The sequence below is a fragment of the Jaculus jaculus genome, chromosome 15 (assembly GCF_020740685.1).
Source record: "Jaculus jaculus isolate mJacJac1 chromosome 15, mJacJac1.mat.Y.cur, whole genome shotgun sequence".
In the NCBI taxonomy this organism is placed as follows: domain Eukaryota; kingdom Metazoa; phylum Chordata; class Mammalia; order Rodentia; family Dipodidae; genus Jaculus; species Jaculus jaculus.
This window is the reverse complement of record NC_059116.1, coordinates 56,324,553-56,350,724: the sequence shown is the minus strand read 5'-3', so window position 1 is coordinate 56,350,724 and position 26,172 is coordinate 56,324,553. Positions and strand designations below refer to the sequence as shown.

At 43.6% G+C, this 26,172-nt stretch overlaps 1 pseudogene; it reads left to right on the top strand.

Annotated features, from left to right (window-relative positions):
• Nucleotides 1-3,505: 3,505 nt before the first annotated feature.
• LOC101599611 lies at nt 3,506-6,492 on the top strand (annotated as a pseudogene).
• The last annotated feature ends 19,680 nt before the right edge of the window (nt 6,493-26,172 follow it).

Sequence of the window (26,172 nt, the reverse complement as noted above, 5' to 3'; positions counted from 1 at the left end):
GAAAAACAACTCTAGTTAAGTATTGTGTAAAACTATCAGAACTTAGGGGCTGGAGAGATGGCTTAGTGGTTAAGGCACTTCCTGTGAAGCCCAAGGACCTAGGTTCAACTCTCCAGGACCCATATAAGCCAGATGCACATGGTGGCACATGCATCTGGAGTTTGTTTACAGTGGAAGGAGGCCCTGGTGCACCCATTTTTTCTCACTATCTCTGCCTCTTTCTATCTCAAATAAATAAATAAATAAAATATTTTTAAAAAATCAGAACTCAATTTACTCTGCTTTGTTTATTAATACAAGAAGATAAGATCAAACTTAACATTTAACATATTTAAGTTACCCATCATCTATTTTCTGTATTTTTTTAATTTCTTTTTGTTCATTATTTATTTATTTATTTGAGAGCTACAGACACAGAGACAAAGACACATAGAGGGAGAGAGAGAGAATGGGTGCGCCAGGGCTTCCAGCCTCTGCAAACGAATTCTAGACGCATGCGCCCCCTTGTGCATCTGGCTAACGTGGGACCTGGGGAACCGAGCCTCGAATCAGGCAAGCGCTTAACTGCTAAGCCATCTCTCCAGCCCTATTTTCTGTATTTTTGACCAAAAAAGAAAGGTATGGATAGTGATGAAACTCCTAAGCTTGGTATCTGAAATCCTCAGTCAATGATTTCTTTGCCACTTTTGAGAAATTGCTTACTTTGATATGCTTCATTTTAACCTGGCCAAATGAAGTCTTTCCCATGAAGTTGCTGTACACGATCCAACATTGCTATACTCCTAGCTTAATCACCACACAGACATGGTGTTTATACATGCTTACAGAATATGGACAATTGTTTATGCAGTGATTGAGCATTTTACAAATATTTACTTGATAAATATTTACTCTTCCACCAAAAAATTATTCAGAAGTTATTCTAGGTTCTTGGATCCTTCACTTCCTAATCCCATAGTCATCACGGTTAAGGTAAGACCATTCACCAAACAGATCTATTTTTGTCACACAGGAAAATGTCATAAGGACCTATAAAATATTATAATGGCTAAACACTATAAGTGAAAAAAGAACTATCATTCTGTGCATACCTTATTTTAGGATTGACATATGTGTTAAATTAGATTAGAATGCTATTTTCTCTTTGAGCTTTCCCCCTGTTGAAACCATGAATCTATTTTAACAGGAAATTATCCTCACCTGAAAATATTAAAATGTTAGAAATGATTGTATAGGGTGTTCTTGTAGAACTTATACCCTGCTTTAATCATGTTTCCAAGTCAAGTGTCTGCCTTCTACCTGTATTTTTTCTATACTTTAACATTTTCTTTCTCCAAAGACTAGGGATTTCTCTCAGAAAACAGGATGGCCTGCATAGAAATCTTTATAACATCCATTGGATCATTTCCCATAGATCCTAGAGCTGGTAGTTAGACAGGACAGGATCACAGGGGACACTCACGAAAAAGTCTGCTAAACCTTTCCTTTGGTTTTACTGACCCTCTTTCATATGGCTATGCAGGAGTTGTCTCTTGTAGCCTTACACATAAATGTTACAGTTGCTACCATCTATAGAACCTTGTGTCCATCTACAAACTAGATATTTCTACTTGCCTGTCCCTGAACACTTAAATCTCTTGTATCTGAGATCATACAGAACATCCTTCTCCCTATCCCTTCTTTCTTCAGGATTTCTCCTCCATCAAGAGCTGTATTATCCATTTCCTCCAACCAGAAACCCTAATTTCATTTTTATTTCCTCTTTTCTACTTCCTTATTTCCATATTGAGTTGGTGACTAGGATTTGCTTCCACGTCTCATGGAATCAAATCCTCTCTCTTCATCTACAGCCCCTTTTCTGTCAGACTCATCCACATCAGTACCATGGTTCTTCCTCCACACCATGTTAAACATCTCCTCTGGGAGGCCTTTCTTGTCTCTTCATCCTCAATATACACAAGACTAAATTTCCTATGTTTTTGCACAATATCTTGTTTTGTACACACTAATTACCCATTTGTTTTTATGTCTTCCCAAAATACACTTTAAGCTTGAGGCTGGAGACTGAGTTTTATCTGTAAATGGCTAGCTCTAAATAGTGTCCATCCAACACAGGGTTGACACACCATAGTATCTATAAGGGAAATGGAAGCTAACTCCCAGTTGATCCTACGCTCTGTGTTCCTGGGGGAATCTTGTTCAGGGTATGAGTATGATGACACAGTTTCTCTACCTGGGTCTGTGGGCAGGATTGCCAGGAATTATATTCTCATTTTGTGTCCCTTTTGTGATAATTAAGTAAGAACACAGCATTTAGCACCATGTTGTAATTATCATAGGCCAGGAATACAGCTTGTTTAAAATGGACATATGAAATGGGCTCAAATCTAGGGATTCCATTCTTTTGTTCCTCTGCAGTAACAAGAGTTACTACCTGCCTATAGTAGAAATGTTAAAACAATAATAAAACAACAGCAAGTAACTGAGTGCTTCTTGTGTGCAATGTACATCCTACTTTTCTATTTCTAGGTTAATCTCTTATTTAATCCTCACAAATACATAAACTCAAAAGTTATAAACTATATGATTAAAATTTATGATGTTGGTATTACCTTTCTAATTTTACAACTGAGGTTACTGAACTCTAGAGGAATTGCATGACATGCTTAAGGTTACTCACAAGGTTAGTGGGAGCACCAGATATGGACCTGGCTCTTTTACTTCAGAGTCCACATCTGTTTATCATGGCTGTGGAATCAGTGGGGATATGAAAGACATCTAGGCTAAACTCTCAGCCTTTGAGTGATAGCAACTGAAATATAATTGGTGTGGATGAAGGTAAACCAGAATTTGGTTTCTGACTTTTTTTTTCTATTAAAATTCAGGCAAATGATGTAGACTATCATATGCTAGGGTAGTTCGCATTATGACTTTTCTTGGCTATAATTAAAGGTCAGCTTCCTTAAAAAAGCATTACTCAGGCTGGAGAGATGGCTCAGCAGTTAATGTGCTTGCCTACAAAACCTAACAACCCAAGTTTGATTCCCCAGTTCCCACGTAAAGCCAGAGGCACAAAGTGGTACATACATCTGGAGTCTATTTGCAGCAGCTGGAGGCCCTGGTGCACCCATTCTCTCTGTCTGTCTCTCTTCTATCTCTCTCTGCTTGCAAATAAGTAAATAATTTTTAAGGCATTACTCAGAAATGTTTTTTCCCCCAAGAGCTGTGCACAAAGGAGTGCATTAGTTATCGCTTCAGTATTAAGAGTGGAAAGTAGGAGGCTTTGTTGAAGCTGCTGTACAGTCCTAGTGAATGCCCCAGACCACCTTGTCCGAGCTGTCTGGGTTTTAGGAGCACGTCTGTACTATTCTCTCTACAGCAGAGGAAATGTTCCAGAATAAATAGAGATCCGTACTCTAAATTAGGTCCAAAAAAAGATTATTCAGAGACCAGGCCGCGGTCCAGGCCCCGAGGGGAGGGCGGGTGGGCGAGCGCTGCTTTCGCCATGCTCCGCACAGCGGCCCGAGCCCTGGTGCCGGGTATCAGGGTGCCCTGGGCGCGGTGGTCTTGGAGCGGGGCGGGGGTCCAGGTCCACGTGGTGGATCTGCGCAGCGACACGGTGACCAGACCCGGGCCGGCCATGAGGCGCGCTATGGCCGAGGCGGTCGTGGGGGACGACGACTATGGCGAGGACCCCACGGTCCGCGAGCTCCAGGAAAAGGCTGCGGAGCTGCTGGGTGTGGAGCGCACTCTGTTTGTACCAACCAACACCATGGCCAACCTCATCTCTGATCGCTGGGGTGCACTCCCATGCCCTCCCAGACCTACCTCATGGCACGCTGGACCTGCATGAGCTAGAGAGAGCCATCACTCAGGGCGTCGGGAACCCCTACCACCCAATCTGTGAGCTTGTGTGCCTGGAAAACACGCACAGCAGCTCAGGGGGCCGGGTCCTCCCCATCGACTACCTCCAACAGGTAGACTGCCCTCCTCCCCCACTGGTCCACTGCCTGGCCCCCATGGTGAAGCTCTCAACTGGTACTTGTCCTGGCCTGCATTGGCAAGGAAGTTGCATGTGTGAGTTCCACTGCCTGGCGAGCCTCCTTGTGGTGCTGCAGCTGGAAGCTGGAACATTGAGTTTGGCCCTTGGCAAGAGCTTCATAAACTAAGGCTAGGGGCTGGAGAGATGGCTGCAGCTAGGACGCTTGCCTGCAAAACCTACTGACCCATTTTCGACCCTCCAGGTCCCACATAAGCCAAACGCACAAGGTGACACAAATGTGCAAGGTCACACATGCACACGAGGTGGCCCATGCATCTGGAGTTTGATTGCAGTGGCAGGAGGCCCTGGTGTGCCAATTCTCTCTCTCTCTCATAAAAAAAAATTACAACAATAGCAAAAGAAAGAAAGAAAGAAAGCTGGGCTGGGGGTGTAGGTCAGTTGGTAGGGTGCTTACCTAGCATGCACAGAGTCCTCGGTTCAAACTGTAACACTGCGTTAAAGAATAAAATGAGGGGCCAGGTATGGTGGCACACACCTTTAGTCCCAGCACTTGGGAGGCAGAGGTAGGAGGATCGCCTATCACCTTGAGTTTGGAATCAGCCTGGGACTACAGAGTGAGTTCCAGGTTAGCCTGGGCTAAAGTGAGACTCCACCCCGAAAACATACGCACAAAAAGAAATAAATGAAAGAAAAGCTAGAGCTGAGACATAGCTTAACAGCAGAGGGCTTGCTTAGCATGCATAAGCCCTGAGTTCCATCCCCAACATCACACACACTGCAAAGAGAATTAAAAAATATTTGCCACCTGTCGTATGCCCTGCCACAGCATTCAGTACCAAGGCTTGCACAGTGTGACTGCTCAGGTCCCACATACCCAGAGCTTGTCACCAGACCAGGATCCTGACCCCAGACCCCTCATAGTTCCTCAAGGAGCCTAGAGACCTGTCCTGCCTCTTCCAGCCCCTCTGACCTCTGCCTGCCCTCTACTCCCAGGTGCACCACTTGGCCCACACCCACGGGGCCCGAGTCCACCTGGACGGGGCCCGGCTGATGAATGCCGCGGTGGCTCTGCGTGTACCCCCTGCCCGCCTAGTGGAGTACTGTGACTCCGTATCATTCTGTTTCTCCAAGGTAGGCTGGCCTTCCAGAGACACGTAGGGTAAAGGTGCATACCCCAGAAGGCAGAGTTGGGTCCCTGAGCTCCTGGCCTGCCAGCCCTGAGCCTCAGGGGCTGTCCATCTGCCCTCCCCAGCTCAAGAATGGGCTGTATGCTTGGACGAAGCCCCAGGAGTCTTTCCTCTCCCCCTCCCCAGGGCCTGGGGGCACCAGTGGGGGCCCTAGTTGGAGGATCCAAGGACTTCATTGAAGAAGCCTGGCGCCTGCGGAAGGCCCTGGGTGGGGGCATGCGCCAGGCTGGGGTACTAGCCGCCGCTGCCCTGGTGGGACTGGCTGAAGCTGAGGAGGTGTTGCTGAGGGACCACCAGAATGCTCAGAGATTCGCCACAGGTGCCTGGGCTGGCTCCTTCTCAGTTGGGTGTGGGGGTCCTCTGTAGCAGGGTAGATCCCAGGAGGTCTGCATCCTGAAGCCTGGCTATGTTGAGTCTCTAGGGAGGGTCCCAGATCTCCTTACCTCCCCAGGCCCTATTCCACGTGGTGCCTGATATAAGGAAGTGTGCAGTAGAGTAAGGAGCCTTTGCAGAGTGCCTGGAGCCTCAGACTCCAGTCTCACCTGTTGGATTCTCACAATCCTGTGATGTTTCTATTTAACTAATGAAGAAACTGAGGCCCAGAGAGATCACCTCATTTGCCTCAGGGCATGTAGCTGAAATGGCAGATGAGTCCATGTGATCCCAAGGGCTATACTGGGACTCAGGGTCCTTTCCCCACCAAGACAGCTGGGCTGCCCCTCAGCCTTCTCCAGGTGACATTGGAGTTAGGCTGTGCTCATCGCAGACTCTGGCTCAGGGCTCCAGGAACTGGCGTCACCCATGTGCTCCGTGGATGCCGCCACTGTGGAGACCAACATGGTGCTGGTGCACGTAGACGGGCTGTCACCCGCAGAGCTGTGCCGGCGCCTGCAGGCCGTGAGCGCTGAGGAGGTGGCCCAGACTGGCCATGCCGTGCGTGTGCTGCTGTTTCCCTGGACAGAACGGTCGGTGCGGGTGGTGTGGCACCGTGACATCTCCCCACGGGACACTGAACTGGCGCTGAGGAAGTGGGAGTTTGTGCTGAGGCAATCAGGGCTCTAAGGTCAGGGTGCTGGGGGCCCTGGGCCCTGGCTGGGATCAAAGCGGGAAGTGAGGCACTTAGAACTTCTGGCCTGGGGAAGGCCAGTCCCCACTAGGAGACAATGACACTACCTGTTTCTCCCATGGTGACTCTCATGTAGTGGTCCCACTTCATCAGGGATAAGAGGAATGTGCCAGGGAGGAGGCAGAGGTAAGAGGATGACTGTAAGTTCAAGACCAGTCTGGAACTACAGAGTGAGTTCTAGGTCAGCCTGGGCTAGAATGAGACCTTACCTCAAAAATAAAAAAAAAAGAAAAGGACTGGAGAGATGGCTCAGGGGTTAAGACATTTGAATGTAAAGCCTAACAACCTGAGTTCAAGTCCCCAGTATCCACATAAAGCCTAAGGCACAAAGTGGCACATGTGTCTGGAGTTCATTTGTACCAGCAGGAGGCGCTGGCACACTCATTCTCTCAATCTCTCTCTCAAATAAATAAATAAGAAATATATATATATATTTTTAAAAAGTGCTTGCTGGGGCTGGAGAGATGGCTTAACGGTTAAGCGCCTGCCTGTGAAACCTCAGGACCCTGGTTCAAGGCTCGATTCTCCAGGACCCACTTTAGCCAGATGCACAAGGGGGCACATGCGTCTGGAGTTCAGTTGCAGTGGCTGGAGGCCCTGGCGTGCCTGTTCTCTCTCTCTCTCTCTCTGCCTCTTTCACTCTCTGTCTGTTGCTCTCAAATTAATAAATAAAAATTTAAAATAAAAAAGTGCTTGCTGCTCAAACTCAAAAAAAAAAAAGATTATTCAAAGTAAATGATCAACAATGCATTAAGCTGTTTCAGTTTAACAGTTCTTTAATGGCATTTGAAGTTGAGCAAGTTTATCTATTTGGTTGCAATTGAAAGGTCATCTTTGGTAGAACAGGTATCCACAGAGGAGAAAATAGACAAATACAATTGCAAATTTGTTTGACAATATTTTAAACACTAAACTCTATGTTGTCTATGCAGAAGTGGAATAGGTGCATGACTACAACTCATACAATGTCACTTGATATATTTATGTCACTCTATGTAAATCATGTTTCCATTCCAAAAAAAAAAAAAAAAAGAATCCTTATTCTCAAGGCCATTAAAACCAAGTCTGAGAAACTATCATAGGACTTATGTGATAGCCTGGATGGGATCCAAGAACAAAAAAGGGAGGTGAAAGTTAATAAAATCTAAGTGAAATATGGAGTTTAGTTAATAATAATGCATTGATGTTGATGTTAGTTCTTTGGTTGTGACAAGTTTATCATGATAATGCATAGTAATTAATCATAACTAATGTCAATGATGTTGACAATAGGAAAAAAGTGGGGGTAGGGCACTGGAGTACTCTTTGTAACTTTTCTATAAGCCTAAAACTATTCTATAAATTTAAAAGCTTATCTCAAGCAATGGAAACACGGGAGGCAAGAGGGAAAATTATAACCCGGCAGTTATCCAAGTCATTGAGAGAGTCAAGCAAAGAACATAAATTAGTGTACCACTGTACATTATCTACTTCAAAAATAAAGGGTTTTCTTTCTTTTTAAAAAATTTACTTGACATTGGCATGGAATAGATTGATCTTTTATTAGATTCACTTTCTCTTGATAAAAGTTTAGATTATCATTGCCATGTTATTTTTTTTAAAATCTGGGCTAGCCTTAAAAAAAAGGCATACACCTGCAAATGACAATGAACTAAATAGATGGTAAAGGCTTTTTCCAGCATAAATTTCTTTGTTTTTCTTTAAATGGATGTCACCATTTCTTTTTTTTTTTTAATTTATTTATTTATTTGAGAGCAACAGACAGAGAGAGAAAGACAGACAGATGGAGAGAGAGAGAATGGGAGCGCCAGGGCTTCCAGCCTCTGCAAACGAACTCCAGACGCGTGCGCCCCCTTGTGCATCTGGCTAACGTGGGAACTGGAGAACCGAGCCTCGAACCGGGGTCCTTAGGCTTCACTGGCAAGCGCTTAACCTCTAAGCCATCTCTCCAGCCCGGATGTCACCATTTCTTCCAGCCTAAATTCAGCGTCCATGAGCTACACACAGTTTTACATATGAAAATTCATCCCTGCTAGCCAGAACATTTCCCTCCCAGGTGTGGAATCAGGGCTGCTGTGGCACCCCAGCTTTTATAGCAGGATCCTTTGTGGCCAGCGGCTCCATCAGGAACACCCGTTGAGATAATGATACATTCTTGGAAAAAATATTATTTTTTCATTTAACAGTTCTGGGTCAGGGGTTGATGGGGAGAACCAGAACGAATAGAAACAGAGAGAATGAGGAAGAGCCGCACTAGGGAGAGACCCGCTACCTCAGTGAAGAGCGCGGCGCGCGGCGCAGTGTTGCCACGGGAGCCGCGGCGGCAGGAGCTCGCATCCCACCGCTGCTCAGAGAAGTGTCCAGCACGAACTGCCCACGTGGTTCGACGTGGCTCAGCAGCCTCCTGAACCCTGGAGCACGGGCGCGATGGCCCTCGTTCCTCCACACTGCCTGCCAGGGCCACCGAGTGAGCCGCACCGACAGCCCCTCTTGCCCCCTCTTACCCCTGTCAGGCTTCTCCGGGTGTCCTGGGACCTGTCTGGGAGAAATCTTGCCTTGGTGCTCTTCGTGTACACTTCGGCTGGAAGACCCAGGTTTGATTCCCCAGGATCCACGTAAGTAAGCCAGAAGCAGAAGGTGAAGCACGCGTCTGGAGTTCCTTTGTAATGGCTGGAGGCCTTGAGGTGCCCAATCTCTCTCCCTCCCTCCCTCCCTCTCTCTCATCAGCCTCTAACTTTCTCCCTCTCTTCCGATAAATAAAATATTTAAAAGAGAAAGAGAGAGAAAGGAGAGAGAGAGAGAGAGAGATCATCTACCCCGTCCTGCCGGGCCGTTTCCTACACGGTGCTTTCCGGGGAGCTGGAGACGCATTTCCCCTTGGCACCGGGTATGCAGCTGACGAGGGCCCTTCGTGCGGGGCTAGGGCAGCGGGCCTGGCACGCCCCGAGCTCGCGGCAGTCAGAGAGACGCGGAGGCAATTCTCCCCATCTCGCACGCCAGCCAAGCCTGAGGCTCGGGAGACACTGGTCCCCGCCTGGGCCTGAAAATCCGCCGCCAGCGGCGACGGCCCTGTCGCTCCGGGGCTATAATTATTAACAAGATGCGCGGTTCCGGATTTAATTATCTCCGGCTAATTGAAGCTCAACCAAAAATCTAGCCTCCTGCCCCTCGGGCCTCCCTAAATCGGGGTCGTTCGGAGTCAGGAAGTCTCCCAGCGTTCAAGACCCCTTCCCCGGGCTGCACCGCGCTCCCAGCCTGGCTCCGGCAAGTAGGCGGCCGCCCGCCCCCAAACCAACGCACTTTCCCACACACCCTCCCTCCGCCCTCCCCGCCTCCCCTCCTTCCCTTCCCCCCTTCCCCCTTCCCTCTCCTTTCCTCCTGCGGCCCCACGTCCCCTGGCGACAAAAGCAGCGCCTGCCACATAGGGGCGACCCGAGGACCGGGCGGTCTTCGCCCCGAGTCTGACCCACGGAAGGGCTTCGGCTTTGCGCGCGGGGAAACCAGCTCTGTCCGCTCCACCGCGGGGCTCCTCCTGGTCTGGCCCGGCAAGGATGGGGGCGCTAGGGTGGAAACTGCCTCCATCCCTCGTCCCAGGCACCCGGCAGCCTGCTCCCTGCCACGAGGCTGCTCCCGCTGTCCCTGGGGCCGCGCAAAAGACGGCAGAGCTGTAGGGGTGCCACTCGCGCGCTCCCCGCTCTCTCCGCCCGTCCGAAGCCGTCACCTGCCTCAGCTCTCGGAACCCACACGATGCTGGGGCTGAAAACCCCAGAATCCTCGCGGCGCCTGAGACGCCCAGTCCAGCGCTGACCGGGGCGTGTTCCGGTGGAGCCGCGGGGCGCTGTTCCTCACTCCCGCGCCCCGACTCTCTGGGCCTTGTGCGGCCAGGCGGTCCTGGCTTCCCCGCCCAGAGAAAGCCAACTTGGCCAGGCGCACAAAGCAGGGGAGGCCAGGCACCCTCTAAGAACGAAAGCCTAACCCATGCTTCCAAGGCACCATCAAATGCCAATAGGAACAGCTGGCTGTTCTAATTTACTCCCTGCAAATAAGCTTGAAGTCCTATGTTCAAACAGCTTCTCAGAGCAGATAGATGCTGAGCACTCTGTCGTGATTATTATGACCTGTAACAATATGATTGTCAGTGATTTCAAGGCCAGCCTGGGCTACAGCATGAGTTTCACTTCACTCTGGGTTATGGTGAGACCCTGACTCACAATAAAATAAAATACAAAATAAATAAAAAATATAATAATAAAATATAAAACAGACTTCCGGTTAAGATGGCGGAGTAGGTACCATGCCAAAGCAGCCCAGGGGAGAAAAAGACCAAAAAAACTCAGCCAAATACACACTTTTACTAAAAAGGAAGGTGTACAGGAAATTGAAGCAGCAGCTGAGTAGAAGAGATCCAGAGCATCCTGAGCCCACAGAGGTCGCAAAAGTGGCCCCTGTAGCTCCACCAACCACAGCAGCGGCTCACCACAAAGCCATCAGACTCAGCTCCAGCCTGAGGAAAAGACAGGTGCTGGGAGCTTCCACTCACGCTGTGCTCTCCACAACTCAGGAAAACGTGAAGGGAGAGGGCAGTGAACAAGGGATGATGGTAGAAGAACACAGAACACGTGGAACAGCAAGAGAACCAGAGCAGCTGCGGCTCCCTCCCCTCCCCAATCTCCTGAGCCCAGCTCCAGCAACCTACAAAAGCGGCCAATCAGGATTACAACAGATTATTCAACACAAACTTTAATAGCCAGAAGGGTTTGGAGTGATACATTCCAAGTTATGAAAGATAACAACTGTCAACCAAGGTTACTTTATCCTGCAAAGTTATCCATGCAAATAGACGGAGAAATAAGGACATTCCACCAAAAAAGCTGGCTAAAGGATTATTTGAAGACAAAACCAGCTCTACAGAAAATACTTGATAGAATCCTCCATGCTGAAGAAAAGGAAAAGCATACATATAAGGAACCTAGAAAAGACAAGCAATACTCAAATACTAGTTAACACAAGAGAGCACAGGTAGAACCAGAACCACAAAAAAAAAAAAAAAAGGCAAACATAAATACACACCTTTCGATAATATCTCTTAATATCAATGGCCTCAATGCCCCAACCAAAAGACATAGGTTTGCAGACTGGGTTAAAAAGCAGTATCCTACAATTTGTTGTCTCCAAGAAACTCAACTTTCTACAAAGGAGAGACATTATCTAGGGTGAAAGGTTGGAAGACGGTGTTTCAAGCAAATGGGCCTAGAAAACAAGCAGGGGTTGCTATCCTAATATGTGACAAGGTAGACTTCAGTCCAACATTAGTAAAGAAAGATAAGGAAGGTCACTTTATATTAATTAAGGACACACTCCAACAGGAGGACATTACAATCCTAAACATATATGACCCTAACATGGGGGCTCCCAGATTCATCAAACAAACACTATTAGAACTAAGGTCACAGATATCACCAAACACAGTGGTGGTGGGTGACTTTAAGACCCCACTCTAATCAATTGACAGGTCATTCCAGGTAAAAAGTAAACAGAGAGGCATCTGGACTAAATGAGGTCATAGAAGGAATAGACTTAACAGATATATACAGGACATTTCATCCAAATGCTGCAGGACATACATTCTTTTCAGCAGCACATGGAACGTTCTCTAAAATAGACCATATATTAGGACACAAAGCAAATCTTAACAAATTCAGGAAAATTGAAATAACTCCTTGCACTCTATTTGACCACAATGGAATTAAACTACAAATCAGTAGCAAGAAAGGCCATAGAGCATACACAAAATCATGGAAACTAAACAATACACTACTAAATGATGAATGGGTCAATGAAGAAATCAAGAAGGAAATCAAAAAATTTATAGAGTCAAACGATAATGAGAATACAACATAGCAAAATCTCTGGGACAAAATGAAGGCAGTTCTAAGAGGTAAATTTATAGCCTTAAGTGCCTATATTAAGAAATTTAAAAGGTCACAAGGAAACGACCTAAAGCTTCAACTTAAAGCCTTGGATAAAAAACAACAAGGCAGGGCTGGAGAGATGGCTTAGCGGTTATGCGCTTGCCTGTGAAGCCTAAGGACACCGGTTCAAGGCTCGGTTCCCCAGGTCCCATGTTAGCCAGATGCACAAGGAGGCGCACGCGTCTGGAGTTCGTTTGCAGTGGCTGGAAGCCCTGGCACACCCATTCTCTCTCTCTCCCTCTATCTGTCTTTCTCCCTGTGTCTGTCGCTCTCAAATAAGTAAATAAAAAAAATGAACAAAATATTTTGTGGAGTATATGCTTTTATAGTATGTCCCTATGATTTTTTGAATTTCTCTGGAATCTGTTGTGATGTTACCTTGTTCATCTCTGATTTTATTAATTTGTGTCTCTTCTCTCTTTCTTTTGGTCAGTTTTGCTAAGGGTTTATCAATCTTGTTTATCCTTTCAAAGAACCAACTCTTTGTTTCGTTAATTCTTTGGATTGTTTTTTTTTTTTGTTTCTATTTCATTAATTTCTGCCCTAATCTTTATTATTTCTTCCCATCTACTGCTTTTTGGTTTGCCTTGTTCTTCTTTTTCCAAGGCTTTAAGGTGAAGCATTAGGTCGTTTACTTGCGACCTTTCTAATTGCTTAATATAGGCACTTATGGCTATAAAATTACCTCTTAGAACTGCCTTCATTGTGTCCCAGAGATTTTGATGTGTTGTGTTCTCATTACTCTGTTTGACTCTTTAAATTTTTTGATTTCCTTCTTGATTTCTTCATTGACCCATTCATCATTTAGTAGTGTATTGTTTAGTTTCCATGATTTTGTGTATGCTCTAAAGCCTTTCTTGCTACTGATTTGTAGTTTAATTCCATTGTGGTCAGATAGAATGCAAGGAATTATTTCAATTTTCCTGAATTTGTTAAGATTTGCTTTTTGTCCTAATATATGGTCTATTTTAGAGAATGTTCCATGTGCTGCTGAAAAGAATGTATATTCTGCAGCCTTTGGATGAAATGTCCTGTATATATCTGTTAAGTCCATTCCTTCTATGACCTCATTTAGTCCAGATGCCTCTCTGTTTATTTTTTCCCGGGATGACCTGTCAATTGATGAGAGTGGGGTGTTAAAGTCACCCACCACCACTGTGTTTGGTGTTATCTGTGACCTTAGTTCTAATAGTGTTTGTTTGACGAATTTGGGAGCCCCCATGTTAGGTGCATATATGTTTAGGATTGTAATGTCCTCCTGTGGTATGTGCCCTTAATCAATATAAAGTGACCTTCCTTATCTTTCGTGACGAATATTGGACTAAAGTCTACCTTGTCCAATATTAGGATAGCAAACCCTGCTTGTTTTCTAGGCCCATTTGCTTGAAACACCGTCTTCCAACCTTTCACCTTAAGATAATGTCTCTCCTTTGTAGAAAGGTGAGTTTCTTGGAGACATCAAATTGTAGGATCCTGCTTTTTAACCCAGTCTGCAAACGTATGTCTTTTGGTTTGGGGCATTGAGGCCGTTGATATTAAAATATATTATTGAAAGCTGTGTATTTATGTTTGCCTTTTTTTTTTTTTTGTGGTTCTGGTTCTACCTGTGCTCTCTTGTGTTAACTAGTATTTGAGTATTGCTTGTTTTTTCTAGGTTCCTTATATGTGCACTTTTCCTTTTCTTCAGCATGGAGGATTCTATCAAGTATTTTCTGTAGAGCTGGTTTTGTCTTCAAATACTCCTTTAACCTGCTTTTGTCATGGAATGTCCTTATTTCTCCGTCTATTTGAATGGATAACTTTGCAGGATAAAGTAACCTTGGTTGACAGTTGTTATCTTTCAGAACTTGGAATATATCACTCCAAGCCCCTCTGGCTTTAAAAGTTTGTGTTGAATAATCTGCTGTAATCCTGATGGGCTGGCTTTTGTAGGTAACTTGATTTTTCTCTCTAATTGCTTTCAATATTTTTTCTTTGGTGTGTGTGTTTGGAAGTTTGATTATAATATGGCGAGGACAGGTTATTTCCAGGTTTTTTCTGGCTGGCGTTCTAAAGGCTTCCTGTATCTGCATTGGCACCTCTTTCCCAATTTGGGGGAAATTTTCTTCTATGATTTTGTTGAAGATGCCTACTATGCATTTGGAGTGGAATTCTTCTCCTTCTACTATGCCCTGAATTCTAATATTGGATCTTTTCATAGTGTCCCGAATATCCTGAAATCCCCACTCATACTTTTCTATTAGTTTGTCTTTCTCTTTGTTGGACTGTATTAGATCTGCCACCTGGTCTTCTAGTTTAGATATTCTGTCCTCTCCCTCACCCATCCCACTGGTGAGATTTTCTACAGAGGTTTTATTTCATTAACTGTGTTCTTCATTGCTAGTAATTCTGACTGGTTTTTCTTTATTATTTCTATTTCCTTATTTATGTCTTGTATTGCCTTCTTTATTTCATTAAATTGGTGTCCTGCGTCTTCTTTGATTCATTTTATTTCCTCTTTGATTTCTTCTTTGTTTCCTTTGATTTTTTCTTTGACCTCTTTGAACATATTTATAATCATTCTTTTGAACTCTTTCTCAGGCATTTACTCTAACTCTTTCTCACTGGAGGACATTTCTGATGCATTAATACTTTTAGGTGGATTTATATCGTCTTGCTTTTTAGTGTTTCTTGTGTTATAATGTATATATTTTTGCATCTTGGATTAAGTTAATGCTTGGATTTTCTAGCTAGCTGGGTATTCATAGCTGTATCAATAGATTTGATGTAATATATTTTCAGAGTAGAAGCTTAAGGTGTTATATGTGGCTCTTAAGACTCTCAGAGTATCTACAAAGATGTTCTTAGGGGTTGAGTTTCCCTGCTATAGACGTATTCAAGCAGGCTGAGTGGAATAAAATACAGGTAGATTCTAAAGCTTAACTAAACACTGTACACATTCAATCAAAAACAGCCCCTAGTATGTATGCAAGAGTAGTTATTATAAAGACCAGATCCTCTATCAACAAAGAGGTTAAGATTTCTGGTCTGTTGAGGGATCCAAGTCAACTTGCTACCAAGTGAGACCCTTCCCTGGTGCAATCCCAGTTACCTTGGATGATTTTGGTCTCAGTCGAGTTGCTGCCTGGGTCATCGGGCTGTTGTTCTGATTTCTGGAGCTGGTCACTGGCTTTTCCTGCAGGGCAAACCAAGCATGGCAAGTGTGGCCCTGCATATCAGCACCCCTGCTGCTGGAGCTGCTGCTGCTGAGTCTGTAGCCGTTGCTGCCTCTGCTGCTGCTGTAGCTGCCACTGCTGGAGCCACCACTGCTGCTGAAGCTTATGCTGCTGTTTCCACTGCCGCTGCTGCCACTGAAGCTGCTGCTGCGGGATCTGCAGCTGCTTGCGCTCCTGGGTCTGCTGCTGCTGGGTCTGCTGCTGCTGCCGCAACTGGAGCTGCTACTGCTGGGGCCGCTGTTACTGGTGCCAGAGCCACTGATGTTGCTGCCGAACTCTGATCCTGCTTGGGTCCCGCTGTGTGCTCAAGTTGGCGTGGCCCGGTCTCGGGACCGCTGCTCTATTCACTGGAGCTGGGCTCAGTCTGTGGGGGAGGGGAGGGAGCCACAATTGCTCTGGGTCTCTTGCTGTTCCACGTGTTCTTCTACCTCGCAGTCTGCTCCTCAGTTGCTCACTGCGGCTCTCCCTTCACGGTTCCTGAGTTGCGGAGAGCGCTGGTGTGCGGGGAAGCTCCTGCACCTGGCTTTTCCTGTGGCTAGAGCCGAGTCTGGCCACTTTCCATTGTGCTGCTGCCGCTGCAGTTGGTGGAGCTGCCAGAGCCGCTTTTGCCAGCCTGTGCGGGCTCTGGATGCTCTGGATCTCTTCTACTTCTCTGATGCCGCTTCAATTTCCTATATACCTCACTTTTTAGTAAAAGTGTGTATTTTGCTTAGATTTTTTGGTCGTTTTTCCCCCCTGGCTGCTTTAGCATTGTACCTACACTGCCATCTTAACTGAAAGTCTGCCGAACAAAATATTTTGAAAAAAAAAGAACAAGGCAAACCAAAAATTGGTAGACAGGAAGAAATAATAAAGAATAGGGCAGAAATTAATGAAATAGAAACAAAAAAATCCAAAGAATTAATGAAACAAAGAGTTGGTTCTTTGAAAGGATAAATGAGATTGATAATCCCTTAGCAAATCTGACCAAAAGAAAGAGAGAAGAGACACAAATTAATAAAATCAGTGATGAAAAAGGTAACATCACAACAGTAGCCAGAGAAATTCAAAAAATCATAGGGACATACTATAAAAGCATATACTCCACAAAGTATGAAAATCTGAAAGAAATGGATGATTTCCTTGATTTTTATGACCTACCTAATTTAAATCAACATGAGATTAATCACTTAAATAGACCTATAACAAACATGGAGTTCCAAACAGTTATCAAAAATCTCCCAACTAAATAAAGCCCAGACCCAGATGCATTCACTGCTGAATTTTAACAGTCCTTTAAGGAAAAGCCAACACCATTGCTTCTTAAGCTTTTCCAGGAAATAGAAAAAGAAAGAATCCTACCAAACTCCTTCTATGAGGCCATCATCACCCTGGTACGAAAACCAGGCAAAGATAGAACATAAAAAGAAAATTACAGACCAATCTCCCTCATGAACATAGATGCAAAAATTCTCAACAAGGGGGCTGGAGAGATGGCTTAGCGGTTAAGCACTTGACTGTGAAGCCTAAGGACCCCGGTTCGAGGCTCGGTTCCCCAGGTCCCACGTTAGCCAGATGCACAAGGCGGCGCACGCGTCTGGAGTTCGTTTGCAGAGGCTGGAAGCCCTGGCACGCCCATTCTTTCTCTCCCTCTACCTGTCTTTCTCTCTGTGTCTGTCTCTCTCAAATAAATAAATAATTAATTAAAAAAAATTCTCAACAAAATATTGGCAAACGGAATACAAGAATATATCAAAAAGATCATTCACCCTGACCAAGTAGGCTTTATCCCAGAGATGCAGGGAGGATTCAATATACTCAAATCTATAAATGTAATACATTACATAAATGGGCTGAAGGACAAAAATCACATGATCATCTCATTAGACACAGAGAAAGCATTTGACAAAGTCCAACATCCCTTCATGATAAAAGTCCTACAGAGACAGGGAATAGAAGGAACATATCTCAGTATAATAAAGGCTATTTATGACAAGCTTACAGCCAACATATTACTAAATGGTGAAAAACTGGAAGCTTTTCCACTAAAATCAGGAACAAGACAAGGGTGTCCACTGTCTCCACTTTTATTTAATATAGTTTTGGATGTCTTAGCCATAGCAATAAAGCAGGAGACACACATAAAAAGGATACAGATTGGAAAGGAAGAGATCAAGTTATCATTATTTGCAGATGACATGATTCTGTACATAAAGGACCCTAAAGACTCTACTAGCAAACTGTTAGAGCTGATAAAAACCTACAGCCACATAGCAGAATAAAAAATAAATACACAGAAATCAGTAGCCTTCATATATGCTCACAAAAACACACAGAGGATGAAATCAGAGAATCACTCCCACTTACAATTGCATCAAAAAAGTAAATAAATAAAGTACCTTGGAATAAACCTAACCAAGGAAGTAAAGAATCTCTACAATGAGAACTTTAAAACACTTAAGTGAGAAATTGCAGAAGACACTAGAAAGTGGAGAAACATCCCTTGTTCCTGGATTGGAAGAATCAATATTGTGAAAATGTCAATCTTACCAAAAGCAATCTACACATTTAATGTAATCCCTATCAAAATTCCAAAGGCATTCTTCATGGAAATAGAAAAAACAATCCAAAAATTCATTTGGAATCACCTCGAATATATAAAATAATACTGAGTAACAAAAATAAGGCTGTGGTATCACCATACTTGATTTTAACCTATACTATAGAGCCATAGGAACAAGAACAGCGTGGTACTGGCACAAAAACAGACATGTAGATCATTGGAACAGAATAGAGGACGCAGATGCAAGACCAGGTAGCTATAGCCACCTGATATTCAACAAAAATGCCAAAAATACTCATTGGTTAAAAGACAGTCTCTTCAGCAAATGGTGTTGGGAAAACTGGATATATATCTGCAGAAGGATGAAAATAGATTCTTCTCTCTCGCCATGCACAAGAATTAAGTCCAAGTGGATTAAAGACCTTAACAACAGACCTGAAACTCTGAAACTGCTAGAGGAAAAAGTAAGGGAAACCCTTCAACATATTGGTCTTGGCAAAGACTTTCTGAACACAACCCCAATTGCTCAGGCAATAAAACCACAGATTAATCACTGGGTCCTCATGAAATTGCAAAGATTTTGCACTGCAAAGGACTCAGTGAAAAAAGTAAAGAGGCAGCCTACAGAATGGGAAAAAAATCTTCACCAGCTATATATCTGATAGAGGATTAATATGTAGGATATACAAAGAACTCAAAAAGTTAAATAGGGCTGGAGAGATGGCTTAGTGGTTAAGTGCTTGCCTGTGAAGCCTAAGGACCCCTGTTCGAGGCTCAGTTCCCCAGGTCCCACGTTGGCCAGATGCACAAGGGGGCGCACGCATCTGGAGTTCGTTTGCAGAGGCTGGAGGCCCTGGCACGCCCATTCTGTCTCTCTCCCTCTATCTGTCTTTCTCTTTGTGTCTGTCTCTCTCAAAAAAATAAATAAAAAATGAACAAAAAATATTAAAATAAAAGGTTAAATAATAAGGAATCAAACAAGCCAATCAAAAAATAGCTATGGAGCTAAATAGAGCATTCTCAAAGGAAGAAATACAAATGGCATATAAGCCTCTAAAAAAATGTTCTACGTTACTAGTCATCAGGAAAGGCAGATTAAAACTACATTGAGATTCCATCTCACTCCTGTCAGATTGGCCACCATCATGAAAAGGAATGATCATAAATGTTGGCGGGGATGTGGAAAAAGAGGAATCCTTTTACAGTGCTGGTCGGAATGCGATCTGGTCCAGCCATTTGGGAAATCAGTGTGGAGGTTCCTAAAACTGCTAATGATTGATCTTCCATATGACCCTGCTATAGCACTCCTAGGTATATATCCGAAGGAATCATCTCATTTCCTTAGAAGTACATTCTCAACCATGTTTATTGCTGCTCAATTTATAATAGCTGGGAAATGGAACCAGCCTAGATGTCCCTCAATGGATGAGTGGATAATGAAGATGTGGCACATTTATACAATGGAGTTCTACTCTGCAGTAATGAAAAGTGAAGTTATGAAAGTTGCAGAAGCATGGATGGATCTGGAAAGCATTATACTAAGTGAGGTAACCCAGGCCCAGAAAGCCAAGCACCACATGTTCTCCCTCATATGTGGATCCTCGCTACAGATGATTGGGCTTCTGTGTGAGAAGAAAAATACTTAGTAGCAGAGGCCAGTAAGTTAAAAAGGAGACATAAAGGGAAGAGAAAGGAAGGGAGGAGGGTACTTAATAGGTTTATATTGTATATATCTAAGTACAATGATTGAGATGGGGAGGTAATTTGATGGAGAATGGAATTTCAAAGGGGAAAGTGTGGGGGGGAGGGTGGGTATTACCATGGAATATTGTTTTATATTCTTGGAAAATGTTAATAAAAATTTAAAAAAAGTAAAATAAATAAAACAACTCAGAGGGCCCTATGGCTCATGTGTCAGCACTGAGGGGACTGAGGCAGGGACATTGTAAGGTAGAGATCAGTCTCGGCTACCTGACCTTGTTTCAAAAATGGAACTAGTGTGCTGAAGGGACAATTAGCAGTTAAGGCACTTGCCTGTAAAGCCAAAGGACCCAGTTTTGATTCCCTAGGACCCAGGTAAACCAGATGCACAAGATGGTGTGTGCGTCTGAAGTTTGTTTGCAGCTGCTGGAGACCCTGGCATGCCCATTCTCTCTCTCCCTTCCTCCCTCCCTCCCTTTTCCCCTCCTCTTCCTTCTCCTTCTCCTTTTTCTTCTTCTTCTCTCTCTCTGTCAAATAAAAAAGAGAGAAAGAAAGAAACTAGGGTCGAAGAGATGCCTTAGTGGTTAAGGCGTTTACTGTCTGTGAAGCCTAAGGACCCAGGTTTGATTCTCCAGGCCCCACTTAAACCCCATACACAAGGAAGCCATGTGTCTGGAGTTTATTTGCAGTGGCTAGAGGCCCTAGTGTGCCCATTTTCTTTCTTTCTCTTTCTGCCTCTTTCTCTCAAATAAATAAATTTTTTTAATTTATTTTTTATTTTTGTTTTTTGATATTTTTTGCTACAAATAAATAAAATTTAATTTAAAATGAAACTAAATAAATAGCTGAAAATATTTTGTTAATTTATTTGATACACACTTAAGCTTCATCAAGAGGAAAGTTCAAAATGCCTAATATGGATTTAGGTAGGATTCCACAACAGATAAATTAGCACCCACTATATTTCAGTTTAAAATGCAGACTTTCACGAAGATCCAATGAAAAGAAACTATGTTTCACAGTCTGAAATGTCAATGATCAGAGTTCCAAGAAGACTAACCAACTGCTGAAATCACCAGAGAGAAATCCACCTCAGAGATTTCAAGATGGTAGTTAGAGTTAGGGAGTTTCTGGTGGAGGCTTCAGAGGCAAGACAGCGTTAGTTCCTGACCACATCAAGTTTTCCTATATAATTCACAATCAAGATTGCCAGCAGGGACACATAGAGCAGCTCTGGCATTGCATCTTCCCCACTGCAGGCCTGCCATCCAGCCCTCGGACCACCAGGGTGCGAAGTAGACTGCAGGATGACCAGGACTTGGGGCGGGATTGAGGACATAAGCAGCAAGACAAATGTTGGTGGCAGTAGTGGGCATTTGGGCAGGCATGCATTAATTGTTATTCCTGTACCTGACAGGTACTCAGTAAGAATGCCAAATGGCCCAGAGCAGCAATAAAACAATAAGGTTAGCCTTATTTAAAGGGACATTAGTTTAGCTGCCTCCTTCATAATCAGGCCCAGAGACTGCAGGGAGTAACCCAACTTGTACACTGTCCAACCTTTTCTATGGCACTAGGTGGAGACAGAGATGGGAACTAGAAAGTCACAAAGCCCTCTTGTTCCTTTAAAAACACAGAATGGAAGCTAGGCATCTAGTGGAAATATTCTTGGATTGTCTTGAGAACTTTTCTCTCAATGAAGAAGAGTTGCACAAGGCAAAGATGTTCTTTGCTTATGTCAGTCTCTCTTGCACCCCTCCCTCTCCCTCCTAGTACTCATCTAAAAACACAAATATGTCCCTTTCTCATTTTGTATTACACTTTTTAAATTGATAAAAGTGAAAATCATGTACTGGCTTGTCCCTTAGAAACCCTACCCACAATTCATCTTGCACAGCAGTCTGGAAGCTCAGCCTCACTAGCCCTTCTGAGGAAAATGCAATATTAAAGCAGGGCACAGAAAGATGCTCTGTCTGTCACTGGCTTCACAGCACCATGATGAAATGGGCCACACAAGAAATCCGCAGTGATCTTCCCCCACTCTGGAGCTGCTGCAAGAACCACAACCTGCTCCCTCCGTTATTACAGGACTGCAGCTGTGACCAACTCTGCTAGCTCCTTGTTGGCACTCAGCACTGACAGATGAAGCAGCAGCAGCTCAGACAGATGAAGCAACTGGACTTAAGCTACCTGTGAAGCGGGGGCATTTTGAGAGTGACCTGGGTTCTTTCCCCCACGGCATTCCTTACTGGAAAAAGAATGGGAGACACTGTAAGTCATTGTCAGTATTTGGAATGATGCTTTGTTCTGGAATTTACATTGTACCTCTGGGGAACTGACTGCATACAAAGACTGGCACTGGCCTTGCTTAGCAGTTCCAGCAATGGACCAAAACAGTCTTGTTTTCTCTAAGAAATTGCAGTCTTTGGGAGGTTAAGATCACTGTGAGTCTGAGGTCAGCCTAGGGGCTCCAGAATGACTTCTAGGTCAGCCTGGGCTAGGGTGAAACTCTTGAACAACAACAACAAAAAAGTTTCATTTTGACTCCATAAAATGTTTTCTGTCTTCATATTTAGTCAAAGTAACTCCAAGATTGTTCACTTTACTTCTGTAGAGCTTACTATTTCACTATTCCAAAATGAGTCAATTATAAAATGGTAATTTGTTAGAAGTGCAAGATCTCTTAAAGTGGAAACATTTTTAATTAAATAGATGCAAGTGAATGGGAAGGTGATTTCTTTTCTCTCCTTTACAAAATGCACTGGGCTTATATTTAATATGCTACATACATGCTCAAATGTGGAATCTTTTTTTTCTGGCTATTTTAATTTTATAAATGGAAGAATATGATCATTAAAATAATGTGTAATCAACCACAATTCCTCCACCTTTATATAACTGTTTTTATTTTCCAATAATGCATTCACATGAATTGTTTAAGTAAGAGTAAGCAAATTGTTTGGTGATATTTTACTTAATATGTTACTATATAAATATCTCGTTATGTCTATAGGTGATTAAGAAAATGGCTATGAAAATAAATTTAATGATTTACTATAATATATTAAATAACCATGCCTCTGAAATGAAAAATCAAGTTGTTTCAAATTTAGCTTTTAGTCTTTAATGCATGTTGAAAATGTATTCAGCATTCACTTAGCTAGGCAATAAAAAAGTATATTTTGGGGGCTGCTAAAGGTGCTTGCTTGCAAAGCATGCTGGCCAGGGTTTAATTCCCCAATACCCATATAATGCCAGGAACACAAAGTGGTACATGCATCTTATGTTTTTGGAATCCTAGACACAGGGTGGTGGTGGCAGACATGGGAAGGGACTGACTTCCCCCCATGCTTTCTATCTCTATGCCCCATGGAGTCCTTTATGGACCAATTTCCAGGGAAGAAACATCTTTTTGATTTTTCCTTGCCCTATTATTTTGCTTTCTGTAGGGATTGCCATGGTGTCTCATTTTTTCTTGCAATTAAAAAGAAAGCAGTTTCACCTCCCCCTTGTAACACGGACTGGTGTTAGCACTTTAAAAGGTGTTGTGTGGTAAGTGTAAAGTTACGCTTGGGGGTTGTTATAAAGGAGTATTTATTTGATTAAAAATTCAGAGTTTTAAAAGATACTTCTATATTTGTCTTATATATGATTTCTCGGGACACACGTAAGCCAGATGCACAAGGGGGCGCAAGTGTTTGGAGTTGGTTTGCAGTGGTTGGAGGCTCTGGTGTGCCCATTATCTCTTTCTCTCTGCCTCTTCCTCTCTCTCTCAAATAAAGAAATAAAATAAGTACTTTTTTAAAAAAATTGACCATTTATTGGGTCAAGATGGTGTCTGCCTAACCTTACCTCACCTCACCGTGAGAAAAGATGGATAAAGAACCTGAGGAGAAGCTGGGCATGGTGGCGCACGCCTTTAATACCAGCACTTGGGAGGCAGAGGTAGAAGGATCAAGGTGAGTTCTGAGTTCGAGGCCACTCTGAGACTCCATAGTGAATTCCAGGTCAGCCTTGGCTAGAGCGAGACCCTACCTCAAAAAACCAACAAGAAAAAAAAAAAAAAGAACCTGATGAGAGTATGAGAGTATCAGCCCAATGCACCCCACCTGGGCACCAGCTGAAGCCATAAAGTTAGTGGGGTAATGAGCAAGAGATGCTTTCCTGGTGAATCTGGTACCAGCACAAGGGTAGAGGAGACAGATACAGAGAACACTTAGCAGCTACCAAACCATATATCCAGAGTCACAGAGACTCCCAAGACCTCCTGTCACTGAAATAGACCCAAAACAACCCAATATGGCTCAGGGAAATTTGCAGAAGAGTGGGGGCGGAAAGATTGTTAGAGCCATAAGTTGGGTCATAATGCACAGAGACATTGCCACTCCCCCATAACTGCATTTTTTTTTCCAATGCAGGTGAAAGGTATCTTTGGCCATCTTGAAAATTTCTTTGCTGCAAACATGCAGAGGATAAATCTAAGTGTAGAAAGAAACTGGGAATATAAAATGTTTACAGACAACTTGTGAGGGGCCTGGCAATCATGATCTCACTGTATTCATTTGCTTTCCAACTCTTCCTACCCAGGAAAGAGATGGCAAGCAGAAGCCCTTCTTTTCTCTTGTGGACCATAAACTTTTACCAAAGACTTGCCTCCAAATTGGGTACTCTTAGGGTATTAGAGGAGCTTCCAAAAACAAAAGTTAGTACAGGTAATATTTTATTTCCAGCAGATACTATGAAGTTGTTCAAAGCACAGTAGCTTCAGAAAATAGGATATACTTGAACTTGTTAATGTATCTATGTGGTGCCTAAAAATCTGATAAATTAGTTCTGAAGCTGGTTTATCAGTTGTAAATTCCCTCTTTCCCTCCCCCTATCTCTTTCTCCTTCCCTCCCTCTTTCTCTCTTCTCTTATTCTGATTTGCTATACCAAAACTCTGTTTATCCTTTGGCCTCTGTTTCAGGGTTGTTGCCTTTCCAGATACTTCCTGAAATGTGCAAACAAGCTGACTTTATACTCAGGACTCAATGTGTCTCTTAACATCTCAACATTCATATATTAAACCAGTTTCCAGAGCCCTTTTTTGGGAAAGAGGAATTAGGGAACAGATTTCTGCTGGGTGGAGGTTTCTCTTTATCAAGATAACAGACTTATTTAAAATAAACATTTTTATTTTTAGTTTCACCTGGCCAGCTTCCAACTGGATGATGAGAGGGTTTGGGGCAGAATGGTATTGCTTGTGGCAAAGCTCAGCAAAATCCTTATTGGAGGAAAAAAGATGAGAACTCCTAATTCTTAAGGCTAGTATCTAGCAGCCACTATTTGTGATTTTAAATAGTTCTTGTACTCTCTTCACTACAGTTTTTTGAAAAATTTTTATTGACAGTTTCCATACTTACAGACAATAAACCATGTTAATCCCTTCCCCTCCCCCACATTCCCCTTCACAAATTCACACTCCATCATATCCCTTCCCTCTCTCCATTAGTCTCTCTTTTATTTTGATGCCATCTTTTCCTCCTATTAAGAGAGTCTTGTGAAGGCAGTGCTAGGCACTGAGAAGTCATTGATATCAAGGCCAATTTCTGTCTGGCCAGTTGCATTGTAAGTAGTCCTACTCTTCCGTTGACTCTTACATTCTTTCTGCCACCTCTTCCACAGTGGATCCTGAGCCTTGGAGGGTGTGATAGAGAGGTTTCAGTGTTGAACACTCCTCCATCACTTCTTCTCAGCACTATGGTGCCTTTTGGGTCATCCCAGTGGTCACTGCTATCTGAAAAAAGAAGCTTCTCTAACCAGAAGTGAGAATAGTGTCAATATATGGATATGAACATTAAGTGAATTGCTTACGGGGCAGTTTGGTGAAAATAATATTTGCATTTAATCAGATAAGATTATACTCCTAAGGCTCATGACCTCCCTTGCCAGAAGCTTCTAATTAGGTTTTCAGTACCAGGCATGTATTCCCTCCCATAGAGCGGGTCTCTGGTCCAATTAGAGAGCAGTTGGTTGCCCCAGAACAGACATGCCACTATTGAACCTGTTTGGTCTTTTGGCCTGGCTGGTCAAACTTGAGGCTTCCAGTGTCCACTGTATTCACCACTGATGACTTCTTCCTCCCATAGGGCTGCATGCAGTATAGCTTTTTCCAGCTCTCAGTCAGCTGGTCTACAGGTTTTCTGCTCAGCACCAGTTTGACTTCTCAGTGACATTGCCACCCAGGAATGTGTTGTCTTCAGCAATAGGGTCTTACCATCTGTTTCTGGAGGGAAACCAAGAGCCTTGGCAATAGCCTCTAATGTTTTGGGGACAATAGTGACCTTCCTGGCCAACAATTCACCGGAAGGTATCCCATACTTGGTACTGAAAGTTTTCTAGTAACAATCTATGGCTTCTGGGTGTGCCATTATCCAAAAAATTAG